Source organism: Schistocerca serialis, chromosome 3, assembly GCF_023864345.2.
Source record: "Schistocerca serialis cubense isolate TAMUIC-IGC-003099 chromosome 3, iqSchSeri2.2, whole genome shotgun sequence".
NCBI lineage: Eukaryota > Metazoa > Arthropoda > Insecta > Orthoptera > Acrididae > Schistocerca > Schistocerca serialis.
Genome location: NC_064640.1, coordinates 592,776,738 through 592,782,167, shown reverse-complemented (window position 1 = coordinate 592,782,167; position 5,430 = coordinate 592,776,738). Strand labels below are relative to the sequence as shown.

Genomic DNA, 5,430 nt, shown 5'->3' with positions numbered 1-5,430 from the left:
CACGGTGCCGGGATGAATGTGCTACACCGAAGTTCTTGAGATGTAAGCGCCTATTCACCACCGCCCAAGCACATCGTATCTACGACAGAATGGAACGAGCTTTTCTTCGTGAGCGAATACATACAACACGGAGAGGCTTGGCAAGAACGGATCAGGAACTACTGGACATTTTCTACCAACTAAGTAGCAGAATGCAGCGAGACGACTGGGACAAGATCGGCAGCATCACTCACAGGAGCATGCAGAACGAACTCGAGCGCTGCACCGAGCGACAGAAGAAAAAGTTTGAAAGATGTCGGAAGCAGACCGACAAGGCGATTCCAGACATGTCACACACAGTGATCAACCTCACTGAACGACAACTGACCGAAGAGGAAGTGTCTGTTCTTCAAAAAGGAGGGAATTTCGCTATCATCCCGAGAACTATACCTATGGAGGACATCATTGCCAACACCGAAGCGGCCATTCGGACCCTTCCCTGTGAAAGGGCAGAGGAAATACGCACTGAAACAGCCAGGATACTGCGCCGAGCAAAACCACCAGCTTGCAACCTGAAGAGAGAAGAGGTACAAGCCATTAAGAACCTCAACGCCGACAAGAGTATATTGGTACTGCCTGCCGATAAGGTGAATGCGACCGTCGTAATGAAGACCGAAGATTATGAGCAAAAGATCCGAGACCTATTAGATCCGACGACGTACCGAAAACTAAGCGCAGATCCGACGCAGCGTATCACACGGAATACGAATCGATTAACCAAGGCGTCTTCTCTGCCGGCGGACATATAGAGAAACCTGCGCAACACAGAAGCCCTACCACCTCGGCTGTATGGGTTACCCAAGATCCATAAGAACAACGTTCCACTGAGACCGATCGTTAGCGCTCCTGGATCACCGTCATATAAACTGGCAAAACACTTGGCCTCTCTGCTCCAGCCGCACGTGGGGAAGACCGACACATACATTAAGGACGCAGGACATTTCATTGAGAAGCTTAAGAAACTGAAACTTGCACCAAACGACATCCTGGTCAGCTTTGATGTTGTTTCGTTATTTACGAAAGTGCCACTCAGTGATGCTCTGGAGCACATCGGTTCCATTTTCCCGCAAGACATCAGAAAGCTCTTCCATGCATGTCTCACCACGAGCTATTTCACGTGGAATGGTGATTTCTACGAACAGCTGGAAGGCGTCGCCATGGGTAGTCCTCTCAGTCCAGTGGTGGCCAACTTCTTCATGGAACAATTCGAAGCACAGGCACTGGACTCGGCGACTTGCAAACCTAAGGTGTGGCACAGGTACGTCGATGATACTTTCGTGGTGTGGAACCATGGTGAAGAACAGCTCGGTGACTTCCTAAGACACTTGAACAGCCTCCATGCCAACAAATATTTACCATGGAAGTAGAAAAGGACAAGAAACTGCCATTTGTAGATGTGTTGGTCACAAGGGACGGCGAAAACCTGAGACACAGTGTGTATCGAAAACCGACACACACGGACCGATACCTGCACAAACTGTCAAACCACCACCCGAGCCAGAAAAGAGGCATGATTAGTACGCTCGTAACGAGAGCAGGACCAATATATGAGCCGCAACACCTCAAACGAGAAATGCTACACCTGGAAACTGTCCTGAGGAGCAATGGGTACTCCACAAAAATTATATTAGAAGTGTAACAGAGCCAAACACTCGGCGAAGTGAGGAATCAGAAAAAGAAATGTCGGGTACGGCCTTTCTGCCTTACATTCCCAGAGTGACTGACAGAATCGGCCGTATATTGCGTAAACATGGCGTAAAGACGATTTTCAAACCGACAAGGAAGATCAAAGAGTGTCTTAGATCGGCGAAGGAGAAAAGAGACCCATTTGCAATGTCGGGAATATACCGTATACCATGCACATGCGGAAAAGTTTATGTCGGAATGACTGGACGATCCATTAACACCAGGATCAAAGAGCATAAGCGACATTGCAGATTGGGGCAGGTGGAGAAATCGCCGTGGCAGATCACGCACTGAATGAGACCGACCACGTAATAAAATTCGCCGACACGGAAGTTCTGGCTGTAGAGAAGCACTATCACACGCGCTTGTTCAGAGAAGCTGTGGAAATACAAAAACACGAGAACAGTTTGAACAAGAAAGAGGAAAGCCTTAAGGTAAACGGATCCTGGCTTCCCGTACTGCAGCGAACGACCGTCGCAGGTAGCAAGAGGAGAATCGCACCGGAAATGACCGCGAAGAAGTGGTGGTGGTTAGTGTTTAACGTCCCGTCGACAACGAGGTCATTAGAGACGGTGCGCAAGCTCGGGTTAGGGAAGGATTGGGAAGGAAATCGGCCGTGCCCTTTCAAAGGAACCATCTCGGCATTCGCCTGAAACGATTTAGGGAAATCACGGAAAACCTAAATCAGGATGGCCGGAGACGGGATTGAACCGTCGTCCTCCCGAATGCGAGTCCAGTGTGCTAACCACTGCGCCACCTAGCTCGGTCCGCAGAGAAGCCCTCGGACGTTGGCGCGCCAGGTACATATAGTCTGCGCCCGCGAGCTCGGCTCCAGTTCACCACCGGCAATGTAGGGTGAAGCTTTGACAATGCCAGCCACTCGTGCTGACGAAACGTCAGAAAAATCATTAGCTGAACTTCGGCCGAAGAACCCGAAACAGAAGCCAGTAGGCAGTTTGTCAACAAGTGGCCACGAAAGCCTCAACAACCTCGTGTTTTTACGTACTTCATCCTATTCTGCCTTCACTGTTTCAACTCTCAAAGCTACACAATCTTCTTCTGCTGTATTTCTTTCCCCAGTTCTTGTCAGTCGTTCCCTAATGCTCTCTCTGGAATTCTCTACAACCTCTGGTTCTTTCATTGTATCCACGTCTCATCTTGTAGAATTCCCTCCTTTTAGCAGTTTCTTCAGTTTTAATGTACGATTCATACCCAATACATTGTGGTTAGAGTCCACGTCTGCCCTGGAAATGTCTTACAATTTAAAACCTGGTTCCTAAATTTCTGTCTTGCCATTATATAATCTATCTGAAACCTTCCAGTATATCCAGGCGTCGTCCAAATAATACAACCGTCTTCCATGATTCTTGCATGAATTTTCTGCACCTTTTGTGGGAGGCTTACGTGTTTGTCAGAGTGCTGTTTCGGAGTGGCCATAATACAGTTCAGGATGTCCGCCCAATTCGTGGTAACACACGGCCAAGTGTTGCCTCCCAGTAGATGCCCAGAGAATAGAGTGAGGTCTGTTGGTCGTCCCAGTCATTTCAGGAGTTTTGCCCCCACCCCCCACTAAGGAGAAGTATGGACGTTTTCCTGCTGTTGATCTGATTGCCAGACGACTTCATGCAGATTTCAAGTATGTTTTTCGGGGAGGTCAAGTCTTCCTACGAAGACACAACAACAGGTATGTCGTCTGTGTATGCTGTACAGCAGATCCACGTGTTCTTAACCACTTGACTGTGCAGCTGGTCCCAGCGGAGGTTCGAGTCCTCCCTCGGGCATGCGTGTGTGTGTTTGTCCTTAGCATAATTTAGGTGAAGTAGTGTGTAAGCTTAGGGACTGATGAACTTAGCAGTTAAGTCCCATAAGATTTCACACACATTTCAACATCTTTTCTTAACCACTTGTCTTCTAACTCTTTTTTCAGTGAGACATAGCATTGGTTCAATGGCATGGAGAACCATCGACATCGGCCATTATTGGCGGACAGATCGATCAATGCGAAAGTATGTTGTACGACGACCACTGATTAAAATGCGAGGGGAAGCATTTGATAACATTCCATCGAGGATCAATTTGACGCGATTTCCATAGGCCATCCTCTTCAACGTTTCTGTTTTGAACTCATGGATTACGTAATCAAACGCTTCCGAAAAGTCTAAAAACACAGTTGTTCTTTTAGTTCTGGTCGCTACTGCAGAGCATGTCCCATCTTGTAACCCACACGCTATAGTAAGGATGCTTCTATGGGGGACGGCATAGTGCAGGAAGTTGCCTGAAGTCTTCTACAAGAATGATTCCATACGAATGTTAGCAGCGTGATTAGTGATAGTGAAAACTGCATAAAGAAGTATGAGATGCTGAAGGCTGCATACATGTCACTTCCTTTAGTATTTCATGTTCTGGTTTTGTCGCTCTATAGATTACGCTTCGTCTCTGGAACAGCGAATGGCGTCTGCGACGGCATAGACGGCACTGTCATTGCTCACAATCGGAGTTACACTGCTTGTTTCGCCGGGAATATCGATGCTTGAAAGAGTGGCAGATGTATCCGTTTCAGCATAGAGAGTGCCTTTAGCATGGCATGGAGTGTCAACCACTTCTTCCACGTCACCGTATCTGCCTCCGATTCATGAGCACGGTCCTTGGTAAGAGGGAGTGTGTGGGTGCCGGCTCGGGCTCCTGAGCGACGGCAGTAGTGTTCGTGTCAACGGCGGCGCTGGCCGTGTTAAGTCAAAATATTGCAGGAGAGCGCGGCAGCGTAGCTTTTGGACTTTTTAGAGCACTGGCAGGCTCGCTTCGAGGGGCAATTGAACCAGCCTGCATTTTCAGTTTATTTTGCCCGCAAGCGTTCGTTTCATCTAAAAAAGAAAAAGAGACTGCCCATTGTATGAGCTCAATGCACGTATGCTACTTCAGCTCAATAACAACATTCCTGACGCCCCTGTCAACTTTTTACATACAAGTGAATTACCAATTTTCATTTTTCACGCTAAGTACAGTTTTATATAGACGTAGCCATCGTGAGACAACATCATTCGAAAATTCGAAAGGCAGATTGAATATGCATACATTATGGATCCCATAGCCAATATGTACGAATTGTAAGTTACTAACAGAACCATCTAAATGTTTAAATTTTTTGAATGCTGCCGTCAGATGTTACCATACTTCCACATAACTCGTAAGTTTTCAGCCCATAAAAAGAGAGTTCCAATTGAAGTCCAATTGAAAACCGGTATTATCTTCATGATCAATCTTAAGTTCCTCAAGTATTTATTTGTGAATGCCTAAAAATTGGGGTATGAAGAGTTCCGACCAAAAAGACACTGGACGCAATCTGTTCTGTTTAACTTCCGCTTGTTACTTATGGAAAGTTGTTACGGCAACTATAAAATCTTGAACGTGGTGTGATACTAAACACACAACAGCCGCAGTGGTGGACGAGAGAGCACTGTCACACACCCACTTGATGTCACAGCGGCCACTCGAGTTTCCACATAGGCATATCGTTTTACGAAAAACGTCTTTGTTATTTTGGTATATTAAACGTAGTCGGAAAACTTCAAAGTAGACTTTCTCGCAAATTTTTGAGAGCTGCGTCGAATTGCTTTGGGAAAGGTATATTTGACTTCTGAACTTCACATACCAGAAATACAAAAAATTAAGAAAATCCCATTGCCATGCGGTCCTCTTGTAAGATTA

The 5,430-nt window shown here is 46.6% G+C and overlaps 1 non-coding gene across 1 annotated transcript; it reads right to left on the bottom strand.

Moving 5' to 3' along the window:
- Positions 1–2,415: 2,415 nt before the first annotated feature.
- On the bottom strand, positions 2,416–2,488 carry Trnaa-cgc (transfer RNA alanine (anticodon CGC)). Its single transcript has one exon. It is a non-coding gene; the product is annotated as a tRNA-Ala (tRNA).
- Between the last annotated feature and the right edge of the window lie 2,942 nt (positions 2,489–5,430).